Genomic DNA, 19853 nt, shown 5'->3' with positions numbered 1-19853 from the left:
TGGGGTCTCCGGAGACCCCAGCCAAGCCTCCCCCCATGCTTACCATTACTCTCCTGTACTTAGCAACCTCCTGTCACATGCCTGGCACATGGTAGGTGATCAGCTGATGTTGAAAAAAGTGCACTTTGCATTCCATCAATTCCAAACTGCAGACAGGCGGTCTCACTCATATTTCTGCTTCCGTCTGGGTCCCTAGTGTCCTCCCTGCCTTGGGTCCCATCCCCACTCTCCAGGGGCTCCTTACCCTCCCACCCCCAGAGATGCTTTAAGACTGAATTCAGTTCTTCTTCTCCTCCCAGAAGCCTTCCTGTGGCTGATCCCCCAATATGGGTTAAAAGCCCCTCCCACTGAGCCCTCTGTTTACTCGGATGGAGGCACCTGTCACCTACACCCTCCTCCCCATGGTAATGAACTCACTTGCAGGGGGGCTCAGTTTCACGTGCTGTGACTCAGGCGTGCCCAGAACTTAATACATAAAATGCAGCTTTCTTCATTTTCTTGAATTGATTTCATTGTGTCCTTGAGTCTCCATTTCCATTAATGGCAGAAAAAAAGATTAAATTTGCCAATTAGAGGTAACGATTCCTTTAGTAAATAGTCAGCCAACTCAGAATTCAAACTCTTGGTCCAAGCCGTGTCTCCTTTCCCCAGATGTCTCTGCTCTCCTGCCTCCTTTCTAGGGTGTCCTCTGGGGGTGGGGAAAGCAGATGTGTCCTCATGGTGATGGAGTGACCAGCTTCCCTTGTTCCTTACACTGCTCCGCTGTGTGGTGGCCGGCCTCACCTGTCCCCGGGATGCCGCGATGTCATGGAGTCCTTGGCCCTTGTCATTGCCACTTCTGATCCTGGGCTTTTTCTGCTTGTCTAGCTTCTTAGCACTTCCCAGTGGTACGTGCAGGAACTTCCCGATTCCTTAGACGCCATGCTCAGACAGTGGGGAGCCAGAGGCCCTCTCCAGAGCCATGCCACGGGCACTGGCATTCTCTGAGTGACTTGCCGTCCCCATCCCAGGGCACTGGGGCCATCATCCGGGTGTGGTTCGATTCTCCCAAACCCATGTGGCTGCCTCTACCTCCCCTGACCTCCACAGAGTACAGAGTGTGGCTGGGGGTTGATCAAAGACCCTCCTAACACTGGTCACTCAGCACTGAGCAAACTTTCTCTTTCTCCCTCTTGAGAACTCCCCTCCACTCCTTCCCTCCCAGTCCATAGAGTTCTTTATTCTAGGAGTCAGAGAGGTGCAGCAGAATTTTAAAGAGAGAGAGAGACAGAGAGAGAGAGAGAGAGAGAGAGAGAGAGAAGGAGCGTACATCAGTACACAGTCACACATACACTCATATTTTCCTTGTTACACTGATCTCTCTCTCTCTCCCTCTGTGACTCCTTGAGAACAGGGACTGCGTCTGACTCACTCCCGCAGCCCCAGGGCCTTGAACGGGGCTTGACACGAAGGAATGCTTCTGAATGCAACCTTGCTTTCCTGGATGCGGCCCTTGCCTTGGGGACCCCTCGGCTCCCAGCATGGGATGCTCGGCACTGACGGCCGGCTTCACGTTTCATGGGGGGACGTGAAGGTGACAGAATCATAAGGCTACGTGTTTGATTTTGATCATTTTTTATGTATCAGATGAAGTACCAGCCGCTTCAACGAAATGACCTATAACTTCCTGCCACCCTCTCGCTCAGGCTTGATAAATGTCCTTCTGCACACGCAGAAACCGACGTTCAGAGAGCTTACATCTCTTAATCTGAATATACTTTGCCGGGAAGGGAGGATTTGAACCCAGCCACCCGTGGCTCCAAAAGCGTGGGGCCTTTTGACCAGGTCACATGAGAACTAAGACATACATGCGAATCTTCCTTCGGAACGGAGGAGACAGCCCTGGTCTCAGACGTTCGTGGAATCCAACCCTTGAAAACCCTCGTCTCCGGGAGGGCAGGCCCTGGAACTGCAGGTTAGGGTTTGCAACTCGTTGGTGCCTAATCTCTGTTATATGGGACACACCATATGGAGCCTAGAATTCATCACAGCTTTTGGCAGGAAGCCTGGCCTGGAAATAACCCCAGAAGGCTACATTTTGATCAGGAAGCTTGCAGCTGTTTTTCAAAGTCATTGTTGGAATTTTTAATTTAATTTTATTTTTAGTAAACCTACATGCGCCTCGTTTTTCGGCTGGCCTTCCAATTTCCTTGGTGTTCTGGACCATCACAGTTGGGTACATGGCCCACGTCTGGGCGATACGGGGACGTTTGGAGAGGTTAGCACACCTCCTTGGGCCAAGCAAGGAATGGGGCCTCCAGAAAAAAAAATAACACAAAAAAAACAAAAAAACCCAAAACACAATCCTAAGTAAAGTTAAGCACATAAACAGCTGTGGTCTCGTCTCTGAGTAGTCTCAAGGTTGCAGTGGGAACAGGGAAAGAGTACAAAGGGGCTCAGAGGGCTCCCAGACCTGGGTAGTGCCTCTTTCCCTAAAGTGAGGTACCTGGAGGGTGGGCGGACACCCTCAGGATGGAGGGTCCAGCCAGCTCGGCCAGTTCGCAATGGGGCCTGGGGCAGGATGAACAGCCCTCTCCGAGCTCTCGACTTTTGATTTTCCAAGTGATTCACCAGATCCCCGCCACTCTGGGGCCGAATTCTTGAAAGCAAAGCCACATTTGAATTCTCCGAAGTAAAGCCACGTTTTAGTCTTTGGCTGTAAGGGCCTTGGAATCCAGCCACCCCGGGACTTGAGAGAAGAGTGAGTCCATTTTTGAGGTTTGAGGAATCCTAGAATTCAGAGGCTGGGCCCAGCCTGAGAGAGAAACTGATTTCAATCTGATTTAATCCCTGCCCTCCCCGCCCTCCTTCTGCCCCCCACCCCCCACCCTCCATCACCCAGGCCCAGGCTTATATACCAGCATCGCTCACGGCACATTCTTTTTTTTTTTTTTTTTAAAGATTTTATTTATTTATTTGACAGAGATAGAGACAGCCAGCGAGAGAGGGAACACAAGCAGGGGGAGTGGGAGAGGAAGAAGCAGGCTCCCAGCAGAGGAGCCTGATGTGGGGCTCGATCCCATAATGCCGGGATCACGCCCTGAGACGAAGGCAGACGCTTAACAACTGAGCCACCCAGGCGCCCCTCACGGCACATTCTTATTTATATGAGCTGTGCTGTGAATCAATAAGGTGTCAAGCTTTTGCTTAGTGGGGAAAATCTTCAAGATCCCATGAACGCCCCAGTAGAAATAGCGTGCGGGCGTTTTTCTTCTTTTCCCCTCCAGGATGGCAATTCTCCTGTGGTTATGTCTACACAAATGGTTGAAAGGGGGGAGAGGGAGAGAAAAAAGAAGCCACATGTAAAATTCAGGGTTTTGTTATTTTCTTTTGCCTGTACAATACCACACAGATCGTGTGGTTGACTTATTTTTAACTGGGTGTTTGTGTGAATGAACCAAACTGGTCAGTTGCTTGGGCAATATTGAGATCAGAAGCACGCTGATCAAAGGCACCAAAAGCAACCACTAATTTGACCAAAAGAAAAAAAAAAGCCACAACAGCTAGACAAAGACATGTCAGTTTGGACTGTGTATAGACAGGGCCAGCCTTGATGTTTGGTGAGCGGCGTAGAGCACTAACGAAACGAATAATACCTCTGACCGTTGAACCAGCTGGCCCTGACTCTCCAATCTACCAGGTTAGCTTGTCTGATCCAGTTTTCAAGAGATCTCGGAGAAAACGGCACGTGCGTTGGTGGTGGGGGTGGGTGGGTGTGGTGTGATGGTTGCAAGTATAATTATGACTGTTGACTTTCAATGATCAATCGCATAGAGCAAGGAATCCAATTGCTTGCTAATCAATTGATTACACAGTGGCCAGTCTGATTAGTTGTATGATTTGTTATTCCCCCTTTCTTTAGAGTTGGGAGACCTGCGTCGCCTCTCTCTTCATGCCTTTGTCGAGGCATGGGTTGAATGTGAGTTAAATACGTTATGGGCTGAACTGCATCCCCGCAAAAGATATGTCGATGTCCTAACCCCCGATACCTCAGTGTGGCTTTATTTGTACATAAGGCCGTTGGCAGATGTAATTGATTGAGACAAGGTCATACTGGAGTAGGTGGGCCCTTAATCCAAGGTGATGGGTGTCCTTAGAGGAAAAAGAAGACACACAGAGACAAACACCAGGGTAAATGCCACATGGCAACAGAGGCCGAAACTGGAGGGATAGAGCTGTAAGCCAAGGAAAGCCAAGGCTTGGTGGCTGCCACCGGAAGCTAAGAGAAAGGTATCGAACAGCTTCTCCCCTACGGGAAGGAGGATGACTCTGTTGGCACCTTGATTTTAGACTTCCAGCCTCCAGGACCATGACGTAATACATTTCTGTTGTCGTAAGCTACACAGTGTGTGAGACTTTGGTATGGCAGTGCTTAGGAAACTAAGACAACATGTCCGTGAAATGAGGGAAAAAGGCAAGGGATGGAATACTCAGAATCTTGAAATGATAAAATATTAGAGGTGAAAGAGGCTTTATGATTCATCTGAATCATGTTTTCTGACATGGATCCTGCCCTACTCTAATTCCCCAAGAAGCACACAAAATGTATGCCACAGTCAAACACATTTGGAAAATATTCCACACCACCATCTTAGAACACAAAAAGGGACTTCAGCACTTTAAAGGCACTGACAAGTCCTGCAGCCAGTAAACCTCTTTCACTTTGAACAAGGCAGACTTTTCCAAATATCTCTTGGGGAGGGAACACTTTGGGCAAAATGCCTATCTACGTCCCATGAAACTCGTCTTTCACAGATAATTCTTTCAGTCATCTGTGATGGTTAGTTTTATGTGTCAAATTGACTGGGCAAAGAGATGCCCAGATGGCTGATAGAGCATGATTTCTGCGTGTGTCTACGAGGGTCTTTCTGGAAGAAATCGTCATTTGAGTTGGTGAACTGAGTCAAGCAGATGGTTGTCCCCAGTGGGGGTGGGCACCATCCAATCTGCCGAGGGCCCACAGACAACAGAAAGGCAGAACAAGGGTGAATTTGCTCTTGCTCCCTCTGCTTGAGCCGACACACCCATTTTCTCCTGTTCTTGGACATTGGCTCTCCTGGTTCTTGGGCTTTCGGACTCAGACTGAATTTATACCATAGGCTTTCTTGGTTCTCCAGCTTCCAGATGGCACACTGCTCGACTTCTTAACCTCTATCACTGCATGAGCTAATTCCTGTAATAAATAAAATTAGCTCTGTTTCTCCTGAGGACCCTGACTAATACAGACACCCAAACTTTTTATGTTATAAAGAACCTGAGCGCTAGAGAAATAAGAGCCATAATAAAAAGGTGTCCAAACTCCTCCAGTGACAGAGCCTGATCTCCAGTCGTCCTGTGGCAAGGACTGTAGTTATGTACCATGAGCTTCCCGGCTGAGAGAAGAGTGCCCTACTCAACCAGCCAACTCTCCCCTTGGTTGACTTTGTGACCTTAGGAGAGTCATGCCTCTTGGCTGGGCTCCAGTTTCCTGGGGTTGGGAAGTCAGAGGTCTGAACTGGTCACGATTATATGTTCCCCCCCAAATTCACAAGCTCAAGCCCTAACCCCCAACATGATGGTATTTGGAGGTGGGGCCTTTGGAATCTGATTAGGTTTAAATGAGCTCATGAGGGTGGGGCCTCCATGATAGGATTTGTGTCCTTCCAAGAAGAGGAAGGGGCCAGAGCTCTCCCTCCCTCTCTCGGTCCCACGTGAGGACCCATCGAGAAGGTGGCCGTCTACAACCCAGGAGGAAGGCGGTCACCAGAACCCGACCATGCTGGCAGCCTGACCTCCAGCCTCCAGAACTCTGAGAAACGAATTTCTGTCGTGGAAGCCCCCATCTATTGTATTTTGTTTCGGCGGCCCCTGCAGACTAGGACAGATCTCTTCCAGTACGAAGATTATATGACTATTGATCTTGCCTGTATGTGGCTAAAAGATGTAATTTATCCTTTGATGGAACTCTCTATCTACAGGGCCAAATTATTGTTTTGGTCAGTGATGTATTACGCTTCCCCGTGCATTTCGCGTCTTGGCCCTGTCAGCGAATTCAGTGGCGATGAGTTAATGTATAGGAAAGTGCTTTGTAAACGGCAAGGCATTTGCCCAAACAAGAGGCCTGATGTTTACGTCATTTAGGGTTGAGGGCATCAGGGCCCAGCTGGTGTCACGGCAGCGAGATCCCGGGCGTGTGGCATTTGTGTAAATGCGTGACGTGTGTAGGGCACGTGTGTGTCAGTTTCCATTCAAGTGAAGACGTCAGAAGCAGCAGAAGACGATGTTTATGGGCATGTGAGCTCGCGAAGACGGTGCTCGAAGCCACTACCGGACCGTCATAGGCAACATCTGTGTGATCTTGGGTAACTTCTCCTCTCTGACTTGATTTCTTCTCCTGAGAAGTGGGCCTACTCTTCATCCTTACTTCAGGGGTCGATGAGAAGATCCAGGGAGGCAATGCATGTGAAGCTCAGATCAATGCGTGCCAGCCATATACACGCACACCTGTTTCATGTGTATTTTATGTGCGAAGCGTGTGCAAATGTCATGTGCTTCTGTTCCCCTCCTCCTTTTATATTTTACAAATTGTTTTGTTCCCTGTGGTTTGGCTTATGTTCCCCAAGTAAACCATCGGGAACAAGGAACACAAGATGACATCTTGGAAGCATAGCATGGGACGACCCGGGTTTTGGAAGACACTGGAAGGCTTGGTCGCCGTTCCCAGCCTTCCGCCGCCTGCCTCCTGCTCTCCAACATCTTGTAATCGTACATTTGAGACAAACACTGGGTGCTTTCAAGCATTACCCGCAAAGGCCTGGATTGCACATTTCAGCCAAGGACCCAAAAGAGTGGCCTCGCTTCCAGGAGGCTCCAGCCTCGTCTGTGGTAGGGAGAAATAAAAGATGTAAAGGGCTGGTTGCATTTCAGACTGCTCGAACTTCTCCGTCTTGGGCTCTGTCCTTGGCACGCCACTGGGGAGTTTGCTCGAGAAGAGAGACACTTGAGTCCATTATTTTAAAAGCAGCAGAAAATAGACTCTGGGAGGGGAAGGGAAAAAAAACAACAACACAACAACAGCAACTGGGCTCTGGCCACAGGAACTTAATGGGCCATTTTGATCTCGGCCTCCTGCCTGGCCGAGGGTGTCAGAAGCCGTGCTCTCAGCTTGCAAACGAGAAAAAAAAAAGTCACAATGAAGTGTTTGAGTCATGGAGAGTTAATGGAATTGGGGGCTGGAGTTATAACAAAAGGGCCTTAAAAGGGGGGCGGGGTGGAATTTATTAACAGCAATATATGGAGCAGGGAACCTGCAACATTTATGAGAAAAGAAAATGGGATCGTTCACATGATGCAAGGTTTCTGCTCTCCGCGGGATTGAGCAGCACTCATTGGAGAGACCCAGGCGCCGCCCCTTTCTGGGTTAACCCTGACCCCTCTTATTAGGGAGGACTGTAGGTTCTTGTGGATCCAGGGTGCCTGGTTGGCTCCTCCCCACCCTGGATGGAGAAATTTCTGCTTATGATAAGGATGTTGGGGTCTTTGTCAGGGGAACAGGGTTCCAGTGACTCGAAGGGCTTGGGGTGTCTCTCTTGCAACCTGGTGTATCAGTCAGAGCTCTGTTGGGTGTGAGATGCAGAAACACAGTTCACACTGGCCTCAGACTGAAAAAGAAATAGGGTGTGGGGCTTATTATCCTTATCCTAGGAAACCAATGGTTGGGGAGTGGAAAAATGAGATGGGGAGAGGAAAAAAGTCAATGAAGGACACTCATCAAGCTGGTTATGGTGTGGGCAAATGCAGTTTACCCACTTGCTCCAAACTCTGGGTGAGGACATAGAACATCTTTTCTAGTTATCCCAAGGGAGGGGCAAGACAGTTGGGGAAGTTTCCCATTCAATCCCTGCAGTCATTCGTTGAGGGCTACTGCTGGGATTCTAACTCTCTGGCATTCTTGGCTTTTCCGTCATGATGTCAAGGGTACTCCTGTGGCCAGGGGCCAGGGGAGGGACCTTCAGGCAGAGAGTCACTGCTGTTTTCTGTGAAGAATTGTCGAGCATAGTCAAGGTGACTGCCAAGAAGGTATATATGCATCATCCACAGCATCTGCCAAGGAGGGGTGGGTATTCATTGACTTCAATGATTGAAAAGTTCAAGTTTGGACTAGCTTCAGGCATAGCTGGATCCAGGGACTAAAGGAATGTTACCAGATCTTGGTCTATATATTTAATTAAATTAATTATTATTATTATTATTTATTTTATTTTTTTTTCCTGGTTTCTCTTTTTTTTTTTTAAGATTTTATTTATTTATTTGACAGAGATAGAGATAGCCAGCGAGAGAGGGAACACAAGCAGGGGGAGTGGGAGAGGAAGAAGCAGGCTCATAGTGGAAGAGCCTGATGTGGGGCTTGATCCCAGAACGCCGGGATCACGCCCTGAGCCGAAGGCAGACGCTTAACCGCTGTGCCACCCAGGCGCCCCTCTCTTTTTCTCAGCATCAGCCCCGTTCTTAGTCAGGGCTGCCCATGTGATGGTAGGCTGATTGCCAGTAGCTCCAAGCTTGCATGCAATTCAGCAACTCCAGTGACAAAGGACACCTCCCCTCCCTTCCAGAACATCTTCAGTAGATGAGCTGGAATTTATTTTTATTGACTCAGCATGTAAGATATGCAACAATTAATTTAATCTTTTCCTGTACGAGGATGTTGCGATGCTGTCTTCGACTAGAATAATTTGGTTCCGAGCAACCCCTCTTCTACGTTGCTCAAGGGAGTTTCTTTATTTCGTGGCGCTTGGCTGCAAGCATTATTTCAAGGGTGATCCTCTGACTGCCTCAATTCTTCCTCCGTAACTCCTCCCTTCCTTCACTTTCTTGGCTTCCCCTCCTGAGTAGATGGCCTTCCCAAGTGACCGCGTGAGGCTACCGCGTCAGGACTGTGTTGATATCAAGTGACAGAAAATCCGATTCAAACCGTGTTGATATACACACACCCACAGAGATCTACTTACCTGTGCATATACCTACATATATGTGTTCCTAGAACGAAGAAAACCCCAGGGACTGGCTGTGGCTTTTGTCTTGGCTTGATTCCAAGTGTTGCATGGTATTACACACATCCGTCCACTTTGCCTTCCATTGGTTTTCTCTGTTCTGAGAAAGCGCAGCTCCGCAGGGTGCCAGGATCCCCCTGGAACTCCTGCCCCACCTTCTCTCATTGCCATTCGGAGAAACAAGAGTTGGTTTGGCCAGAAGCTCAAACAAAATTGCTAGAAGCCAATCTCACTTGCTCTGATTGGTCTGACCGACCGTGTCTGGACCAGTCACTGGCCTTGGAAGAACCCGATGTTCTGATTGGCTACCCCTGGAACACCACGTCACTCTCCATGCTACCGGGGGAGCTTAGTTTGACCGGTGTCACATAGACTAAAAATAGGGAAGGGCCGTCGCTGGAGCGAGGAAGACCCCTGTTCTCCTCACTTCTCTGCAGGATTAAATGTAGCTTCACTCTTTCCTAAGACACACACTTGTCACTAAATCAGTGTCTAAAACACAGGGACATCACTGAAGGGCTTGTCTCGGGTCAACTCTCTTGGATGTATGAGCTAACACGTTATAGCACAGGCTTTCCCCCATCCTTCCCACATTTGATTTCCATGTTAGCCTGTGAGTTCCTTGAGAATGCATGTCCTTATTCGTTCTGATACCTTCAGAACCTAGCAGAGGTTGGCGTACACTAGGCAGGCAAGAAAAGACAAAAGAAGAGAGAAAGAGAGAAAAAGAAAGAAAGAAGGAAGGAAGGAGGGTAGGAAGTATGGAAGGGAGGGAAGGAAGGAAGGGAGGGAGGGAAAGGAGGGAGGGAAGAGAGGTAGGGAGGCAGGGAGGCAAGGGGGGAGGGAGAAAGGAAGGAAGGAAGGAAGGAAGGAAGGAAGGAAGGAAGGAAGGAAGGAAGGGAGGAAGGAAGGAGGGAAGGATTGGTAGATTCTGGATTGGAAGTCCCAAATTGCCTGTTAAGCTAGAAACTTGGACTTGGGTGTTGCTCTGGTAACATTTCAATGTTGCACTTTCAAATCAACATGTCCCAGGCTGCACTTACCCTCTTCTTCTCTAAACCATACCCAACACACTGCATTTCACTACTTTGCTCTCTTTGACCTCAGGACATCTTACCAGAGGTTCAATCTGGTGGCCATTGATGCTGTGTTTCAGCGGGTCCATGAACCCTCTGAAATCATGTGAAAATTTTTATGCATGCGTCCCTGTGACTTGACTTGAGGATTTGGGTCCATAGGTTGTATCAGACTGACCTAGGAATCCAGAAGCCAAAACTATTGACAAGCAACTACTGAGGCCCTAAAATGGAAATGACTTAGTTTCAAGGAACCCAGCATTCGACAGAACACAATATAGGCATCTTTCGTTTTTCTCAGCAGATACAGAAAGTAAGAGTCAAATCTCAATGTACAGTTTTTTTATTATTATTGATTGTTTATCACAGGGCTTAGTCACATTTATCAGAGCAAGGGAGAAATGTTGATCTCTCTTCCTAACCCTCAGCTTCCTCTTTTCTTAACCCCTTCCAGGGTGATCAGTCATAACAACTCAGTATATCTGCTGAGGGATCCCAGCTATTAACCCCTTTTCCTCTCTTCCAGGTTCTGGAAGTGAAGGATGACCTGGTCGTGTTTGGTTTTAGTTTTAATCCGTCTGGCGTGGGGTTCGGTCATGTCCTGTCCACTCCTCTGAAATACGAGAGCCTGTCACTCCATGTCACTCAGAGCCCTTATGGTGGCCTGCGAGGCCCACAAGACCTGGCTCCAGTGGCCTTTCTGACCTCATCCTTTACTGCTCATCCTCTCCCTGCTTGGGGTCCAGCCACACTGACCTGCTGACTGTCCGCTGTCCCTGGAAGGCTCCTCCCCTCCATTTCCACATGGCCACCTCACCTCCTTTATGTCTTTGTCTAAACCTTACCTTCTCAATGAGGCCAGCTTATCACCCCTCCATTCCCGATCTGCCTCACCCGTGACTCAATTTCCTGGAGGTGCTGTAGCAAAGGGCCCCACACTGGGGGCTGAAAACAGCAGGAATTCATTGTCTCACAATTCTGGAGGCCAGGAGGCCAGAATGAAGGTGTGGGGAGAGTTGTTTCCTTCTGGAAGTTGTGAGAAGCACTTTTCCTCGCCTCTCCTTTAGCTTCCGGTGTTGCAGGCCATCCTTGGCGTTCCTTGGCTTGCTGGGGCATCACCTCAATCTCTGCCTCGCCTTCACATGGCCTTCTCCTTGTGTTTCTGGGTGTCTCTCTCCAAATTCCCTCCTATAAGGACACCACCAGTCATTGGATTAGGGCCAATCCTAATCCCTCATGATCTCACGTGAACTTGATTACACCAGCAAAGACCCCGTTTCCAATCAACTCACATTCTGAGATTCTGGGTAGGCATGAATTTGGGAGCACAATATCCAAGCCAGTACACCCGGCTTTACTTTTTATGTTTCCTAAAACCATTATCTACTTTCTGACTTTCTACACAAATACGAAAAGATTGCTTAGTGTCTGTCTGTCTGTCTCTCGCCACGGGGACAAAGAGCAGTTCATCTTCAGCGAAGCATCCTTTGACAAAGTCAGTACTTGTTAAATATGCATCAAGGGAATCAGTTGCCACTCTGAACAAAATCAGGATTCTGGAAGCAAGAAAAAAGAGCAGATCGGATCATCGAGGAGATAACTCTCAGTGTCTACCATTTTTCTTCCAGTTCTCAGACTCCTATGGGAGTCATATGTATCTGTGATGGGTTGAATTGTCTCCTCAAAATTTGTATGTTGAAGTCCTAACCCCTGGAACCTCAGAATGTGACCTTGTTTGGACATAGGGCCTCGGCAATGGTCATGCTGTTGAAATGAGATCATTAGGGTGGGCCCTAATCCCATACGACTGGGGTCTTTTCTCCTTAAAGAGAAATCTGGAGACAAATGTACTGGCAGGGAGAATGCCATGTGAGCACGTGGGCAGAGGTCAGAGTGATCCTTCTAGAAAGCCAAGGAATGCCAAAGGTTGCCGGTAAACCACCAGAAGCTAGGGAGAGAGAAGGGAACAGATTCTCCCGCAGCCCTCAGAAGGAACAAAGCCCCCTGACACCTTGTTCTCGGACTTCTAGAAGGACTGCAGGACAACAGATGTCTGCTGTTAAAGCCAGTCAGTTTGTGGCCATTTGTCATGGCGGCCCCAGGAGACTAAGCCAGGATCCGTGCAAACTACACTCACCTTTGAGGCAGACCAAGGGAGTTGCTTACTCTCAGAAGCCCTAAACTAACTCACACACCAGAAAGGGGCTCAGAGGTGGGAGAGAGGATGCGGCCATGGACCCCAACTGCCCAAGCATCTCCTCTGTGTGTCCTGAGAACCAGGCATTGGCTTTCATCTCGTGCCCACGTCCAGGGGGCCCTTATCTTGTGCTCCCCACCCCCACAGAGAGCGGGGCTCAGGAATTCATATGTTTGTTGTTGCTTGTGTTACTGAATATCCATGAAATGCAAAATGGCACCGTGACCTAATGAGGTATTAACCCTGCCTCATTACTACACATCAACCGTGAAAGCAGGCCTTTCTTGGCCAGGACTATTTCAAGGAGATTTAGGAAATATTTGAGCCTCCGGAAGAATGGCTGGAAGTCAGGGATGCTTCAAATGGACCTTTCTGTGAGCTCAAGGCAGGAGGCAAGGGCCAGGAGCCCCCCCCCCCCAATGCACCAGGGATCTTCCCTGAAGCTCTTCCTGCTCCTTCCTCCCACCTCAGCTTGGGCCTGCCCACTGTGGGAAAGAATAAGGGCTCCCAGTCCACAGATCGGGGTTTACCTCCCAGCTCTGACCCGGTGAGATGTGAGACAGACAGCATCCCTTCTGAGCCTCAGTTTCCACTTCTGTAGAATGGAGATAATTTTTGTAACAGCCCTGCGGTGCTGTGAAAACACCTGGCTCAGAGTGGACGCTTGATCCCTCGGGCCTTTTTTTTTTTTGTTGCTTTTCTGATTGCAGTTCTTGGACTAATCACACAAAACTATTCGTTGTCATCCGGATCTGATTGAACCCTTTGTTCCCCAGAGAGCAGGGAAACAGGAGCAGAGAGAATTCAGCTGAGTGCTAGTCGTGGTCTGCGGACCCAATATTTCCAGCAACGACCCTCCCCAGTAGGCACCAGGAGCCTCATTTTAGGAAACAGAGGGTCAGCGAAATGAAAAACCTCGCCGGCGTCCAACAGCTGCTGGATTTGAGCCTTGTTCACATGACAGCAAATGCCATGTTTGTCCCGTGCTACCAGCTCCGACCCCTGTTCTCTGTGCACCTCGGTCGTTATCAGCCCCGGGGGGTTAAAGGTCGGGGGTCCTGGCGCCCTAATCCCGCCCTTGCTCTGGTTTTGATCGCCCTGTGTGTCCGCGGAGCCCAGTCGCTGGGAGGTCACCGTCCCCCACTACCTGGGGACCGCAGAGTCCAGGAGCTGTGTGGGCCGCGCCCGTCAAGCCGTTTGATGATGTGTTAAGTGTCACTGTTTAATGAGCTGCAGGACCCAACACTCGGGGTAGGGGCGAGGGAGGCCGATGTGGCTCCTGCCCAAGTTCAATCGTAAACGTCACCGCCGAGGGCGGGTCTGGAGCCCCCCGCGCGGAGAACCCCGACTTCCGCTGCCCCATTGGCCTCCGCCTAATCCTCGCTCCACGCCAAAGTGCGCCCCGACTTCCTCCCCAGCCCTCCTGCCCCGCAGCCCATCCTCAGGGCTGTCGTCATGGGAGGTCTTTGCTCACAACAGGACAGAGCAATTACAGCCAGACGGGGCGAATTAAACCAGAAAAAATGAGTTTCCTCCAGCGCCAGAGACAAATTTGGGGCCTTACTTTGGAGGAGAAACCAGTAGGAGAGTGGTGAGGACAAAGACTGATGGGCTGGCATCAGGGAACAGGAGTGAGAGGGATGTGGGGTCCTCGGGGCGCAGGGCCTTACCTGGGCCGTCTCTGCATGGGCGTTCAGGTGGGCAGCGGGAGTGATGGAAGAATAGCAGGACCTTTTCTTTTTTCTTTTCTTTTCTTTTTTTTTCTTTTCTTTTTTCCCTTCCCTTCCCTTTTCTTTTCTTTTCTTTTCTTTTCTTTTTTCTTTTTTTCTTTCCCTTCCCTTCCCTTTTCTTTTCTTTTCTTTTCTTTTTTCTTTTTTTCTTTCCCTTCCCTTCCCTTTTCTTTTCTTTTCTTTTCTTTTCTTTTTTCTTTTTTTCTTTCCCTTCCCTTCCCTTTTCTTTTCTTTTCTTTTCTTTTCTTTTCTTTTCTTTTCTTTTCTTTTCTTTTTTTCCCTTCACTTCCCTCCCCTATTCCTTTCTTTTCCTTTCTTTTTTTCTTTCCCTTCCCTTCCCTTCTCTTTTCTTTTTTCTTTTTTCTTTCCCTTCCCTTTCCTTTTCTTTTCTTTTCCTTTCTTTTCTTTCCCTTCCCTTCCTTTCCCTTTTCTTTTTTTTCTTTCACCTCCCTTTTCTTTTCTTTTCTTTTCTTTTCTTTTCTTTTCTTTTCTTTTCTTTTCTTTCTTGCATTCATTCATTCGTTAATGTCAAATATTGACCTAGAGGTTTGGAATCCAAGGGCAAACTGGAGACTAGCAAACTGATTAGGCACCAAGGCTCTGGAGTGGAGAGGTTATGGACGGTTCCATCCTTCATTAGTGGGGTAGCCCTGGGCAGGAGACCTGACCTCCTGAGTCTCCGGTTCTGTAAAATGGGGATAAAATGCAGTTGCCTTGTCCGGGCTTTGAAAGAGAATTAAATGGCATAATTTACACAAAATGAGCATTGTTTTGCACAAAGTAGATGTTCGAGAAAATTAATTCAGCACAGAGACGGTCCTGTGTATGTGTCTGCTGAGCGAATAATTAACATCTTGCGCTTATTTTTGTAAACGTTTTATGTACTTTAATTTGTTTGGTTCTTAAAAATACATGAGGAAGTCATTATTAGCATTTTCCTTCCTTTCAAAATGAAAATTGAAGTACCTAAAAGGGTAAGTGGCCTCCCAAAGGCACACAGCTATTAAGTAGCAAAGGTGCGATGTGAAGCCAGGGAGTTTAACTCCAGAAACGATGCCTCTGAAGATTCAAGTCCACTGCCTTCTGGTAATGCTGGCCAAAGAAGGGAAGAGAAGCAGGAATTATGCTTCATATGTTTAAGAACCAGGGATTGGGTCAGAGGGTCCTCAGAGATCTCTTATAAGGATTCTGTTCAGTGACTCCCCTCCACCTGGCTGGGTGTGGACACACACACACACACACACACACACACACAGAGGCACACACACACACATGCTTGTGTGTGCATGCCGTGGCCTCTGCTGACCTCCAGCTCCTACACTTGTGTGCCCTGCAGCAGCGGCTGTTTCCTGGGAAGGGGTGGATGGAGTTGCTGTGTGGATGCCTAAAGCAAAGCCTGCTGACCCCTGTAACCCCAATTCCATCCTACGCTGCCCTCCTCCTCTCTGCTTCCCCCCTTCCTTCCCTCCCTCCAGGGCCCGGTGCAAACACGGCATCCAATTTGTTACCTACACAGGAAGGTCAGGGCCCTTCTGGCCCCTGCACTTTTCTCAGCGTGGGTCACTTGACTGTGGCGTGCTTGTTTTTCTCTCTGTTCTTTGAAGGCATAAATGGGAGATGGGGAGGGCGCTGGGACCAGACGGTAACCTCTGACTATGAGAAATTCATTGGAGAGAATGCTTTCCTGGTGTCCCAAATGGGTGTCAGAGTTGTCTAGGTGAGGCTGGGTGGAAGGATTCTGATGGAGAACTTGGGGTCCTCCAGAGACCGCAAGGCAGGGACATTGCACCTCTGAAGCTAATTAGGGTTCACAGACAAGGCACTGGGTGATAGTGTGTGTGTGTGTGTGCGTGTGTGTGGATGGCTACCCATGTGAACATGTGTGCTCCTATGGGCCTTTTCCGGGCCAGAGCGTTCATAGATGTCTTCAGAATTTCAAATGGATTGGAGCCCCAGAGGGTGGAGACCCAGGCTTAAAGTCAAAGGGAGTTGAAGGAGAGGTTCTGAAGTGTCTTAGGAAACCAAGGCACCGAGGAAAAATGCTGTGGACTCAGAGTCCAAGCTCCATGTTATTCGGTCCAGGGGCCAAACATCTACAGTGACTGAAGGTGAATAGAAGTGAAGGAGTCCGGCTGAAGGTAAGGAAAATCTCAGAGCCTAGGTAACAATATGGAGTCAGTGAGGCTACCCTACACCAGACGAAAAGAATAGGGCACGTGCCCAGTGAGGACCCCACGTCCCTTGCATCCTTTGTTGCTACATTAGAATGTTGTCCTAACTGCACTGAATCTTCCAGATTTTTTGAGCAAAATCAGAAATCCCGCCTTCTATCTGAAATACCCCAAATTAAAAAGTTCAAATGTCTTTTAAATTAAAAGTAGAGAACTGTGAGCTTCTATAACTTTTGTTTCTGTCACTTACTTGCCTTCTTCCTCTGTAACTTCTTTTGCAACTCCCCCCAGCACTCCTTGCAGAGAGCTACATAAGGCCATATGAAAGCCAGACCCCTCATTCTCTGGCTCCCAGACCTTTTTTTTTTTTTTTTTTTTTTTTTTTTGGTCCTTTGCATTCTTGGGCTACCCTGTTGATACGGAGAAGTCACTAGGATGTGGGCAAGCGTAACTGGCTTATCTATAACATAAATCTTTCTGAAAAGATGAGCCATCATCTTCTGTAGGCATATTTAATAACACCAAGTGAATGAGGCAGTGTAAGCCAGACCAGTAAGAACGAACATCCAAATCAGTGCCTCCCACTTAACATAGCAAGAGTTTATTCCTCACTCATGCTACCTGTACAATGCATGTTTGCCTGGGTAGCGGGTGGAGGCTGGGGGCGGGTCTGCTCCTTGAAGTCTTTCAGGGATCTAGGCTGATGTAGGGTTTATCTTGACATGATCTTCCATGGTTGCCACAGTAGCGGAACATGAACATGATGAATCACTTATCATGGTTCTTGAAGCTTCTGCCTCAAAGTGACCTGTGTCCCTTCTGCTCATATTCTGTTGGCTGAAGCAAGTCACATGGCCATGCGTCACTTCAAAAGGGGCGGACAAGGACAATCCTTTCAAGTTCCTGGAAAGTAGAGAAGAAGAAATGGTTGATGACTAGCTCTATTGGCGACTGCACCAAAAGACTTCAGCAGTTTAAGGAAATCTTTGAATAAAAATAGAAGCTAGAATATAGCAATAGACTAACGTTGACCACACCCTTCACTTACATTGTCTTGCTTAATATGCACCCTGCAAGTGATGTAGGGTTATGCCCATTTCATGGAGGTGAAAACCGAAATTGCAAAGATCCTACAAATGCCAGAGGTCACTGGCCAGCAAGTGATGGCTTTAATTTTGAAGCTGGCTCTTTCCAATGTCCATACTTTTAGCCACCATTAAAAAAAAATTATTGAGCACTTTCAGAAGCACCACACATTTTTCAAAATACTAGAAGGGGTAAAGTAGTATTAAGAAAGACACAAAGATGACTCTTAGGCAGTTCACTGTCTGGCCATTAAAATATTCATGATCTGTCTTTCATTGGATGAGAATTTCCAAATCAGGCTTTCCTTAAAGTAAGGGAATCAGCAACAAAACCAGTGAGCCAGTATTAACACTATGAATGATTTAGCTTTCTCAGGGATTAAGTGTGGTGTGCAGAAGCTTATCAACTTTCTCTAGTGAGAGCCTGGTATAATCTGGCTGTCAAACAAGGCTTCTGTTGATCCCAATCTTCACTGAAGGGTTTCTTTATGATTTTAAAAGCCACTTTTTTATAGTTTACATTATTGTTCAGTGAATATTCACTGTCCCCACCCCCACTAATGCTACAGGCAGACAATACTTTCCCCGTGCTCTGGAGTTGGGGCTTAGTCATGTGACATGCTTTGGAGAAGGCAGTGTTGGGATCACGATGGAAGCAGAGCCCTCAAATATGCCTTCATGTTTTAACTTGACTCTTGAGCTTCTTACTCCACTGTGAGAAAAGCATCACTTGGGTAGTCCTTGCCCCTTTATCTGGGTCTTCAGAATAAACACGGAGCAGGCATGGAGTCATGCAGTCAAACCATGCCTGTGTCAGCTGAACCACAGTCAACTGCAGACTCATACATGTAAAAATAAATTCCTATTACTATAAACCACGGCATCGTGGATGGTTTGTTATGCAGAGTGACTATGTCATTGGTAGCTGACTAATACACCATTTATCTTGCATGCTGGTAGGAGATGAAATTTGGCCACTGGGACATTTCAAGACTTTATTTAGGCCTATTTAATCTGTATGTGGGATGCATCTCCAGAGGTGTGAAGAGGAGATGATGAACTCTTGTCATCAAGGGCACAGGACTGGGAATTAGAATACTTGAATTCTAATCTGAGCTGACTCACACATGCTATTTGGAGGCTGGTAGATCAAGTCTCCTCTCTGGCCTTTTATTTCATTTTACGGAAAGGGGCTGCTCCAGATCAGAATAACAAGACTAAGTGGTCCCCTGAGATTTATTAGTAATGGTTGCCTTGAGCCCTCTCCCAAATTTGGAGGATGGGCCCTGGCCCGCCATGGGAGTTCTGTGATTGATTGTTGATGTCTGCCATGGGCGCACACTTGTGGGTTTTTTGTTTTGTTTTTTGCCCGTTCCTTGCCCACTCTATGCATCTGGGACTTTAGGAGTCTAAGAAGCCAGTCTGTTGTCCTTGTGCCCTGACAAAGATTGAGCCAGAGAGAAACCTGATCTTCTGTGAAAGAACAGGAAAGACTAGGAGAGACCAGAGTTCACAGACTCTGTGAGGTTAGGGTGACGATTTTGTAAAATTCCTTGCATTTCCTCAGTAGAGTTTCTGTGGAGAGTGGCAGCTGTGACGGTGAAGTTCGCAGGGCCCTAGGAGCACACATCCCTTTGCCCACCAAATGGTGGGGAATCTAAGCTGACAAAATCCAGGGCTTTAAGAATTAAAGCTGATAAGGAGTATTCGTAGGGAGTGAGGGGAACTGGCCGCTTTGGTCCCTTTAAGAGCAGGTGCAAGACCTCATAATGGGGTGACGGGTTCCATTTGGTCAACGAAACAAAACTGTGCAACCTGTGGCCAATCCGAGTTGGATAAGAATCAAAGCGGAGGCATCCAGGCCTCCCTTTGTCCATTGGGAAATTTAATTGGCTGCCTCCAGGGACTTAGTTTTGAAAGTATTCCTGCCCCCCTTTTAAAAAATATGCTTACACCTGGCATCAGAGCTCTTTCTACAGCCTTTGGATTAATCACCAAGCTTCATATTCTAAAGCAGCTTAGGGAACATGGATTCAAAGATTAGTCTGCACACAGGGCGGCTGTTGAAAAAGCAAGGGCATCTTCCTGCAAGGGTGAAAAAAAGATCAGCCGGAAGTCTGCTGGAAGATGGAAATGCTTGTTGGCTCTACTCCCTCAGAGCCCAGTTTAGCTATCTGCTTGTTCACTGTCCTAGACTGGCTGACCGCCCTAATGTCCACCAGATCCGTGGCCCATCACTAGGCAGGCATTTCGGTTTGCCTTGTTTTCTCTTGTAGGTCTAGACCAATGATGATGCCTACCTCATGGATGGCCTCAGGAGTCACTTGCTGATGGAATGAATGCCTGCCATGGCAGATGTGTGCCCAGACTTATTTGGCTCTCAGATTGGTCTCCCTCCTTCAGTACTCATTAGGTACAATTGTTAGCCACCCCTTGGCATCCGTATCTGGCAATATCCTGAAACACTAGGAAGTTCTGTAGGGTGCCCAAGGTGACATAGCTCATAAAGGGCCATGGCCAGGATCT

The sequence above is a fragment of the Ursus maritimus genome, unplaced genomic scaffold (genome assembly GCF_017311325.1).
Source record: "Ursus maritimus isolate PB19 unplaced genomic scaffold, ASM1731132v1 scaffold_33, whole genome shotgun sequence".
In the NCBI taxonomy this organism is placed as follows: domain Eukaryota; kingdom Metazoa; phylum Chordata; class Mammalia; order Carnivora; family Ursidae; genus Ursus; species Ursus maritimus.
Note: the sequence above shows the minus strand (reverse complement) of the source record.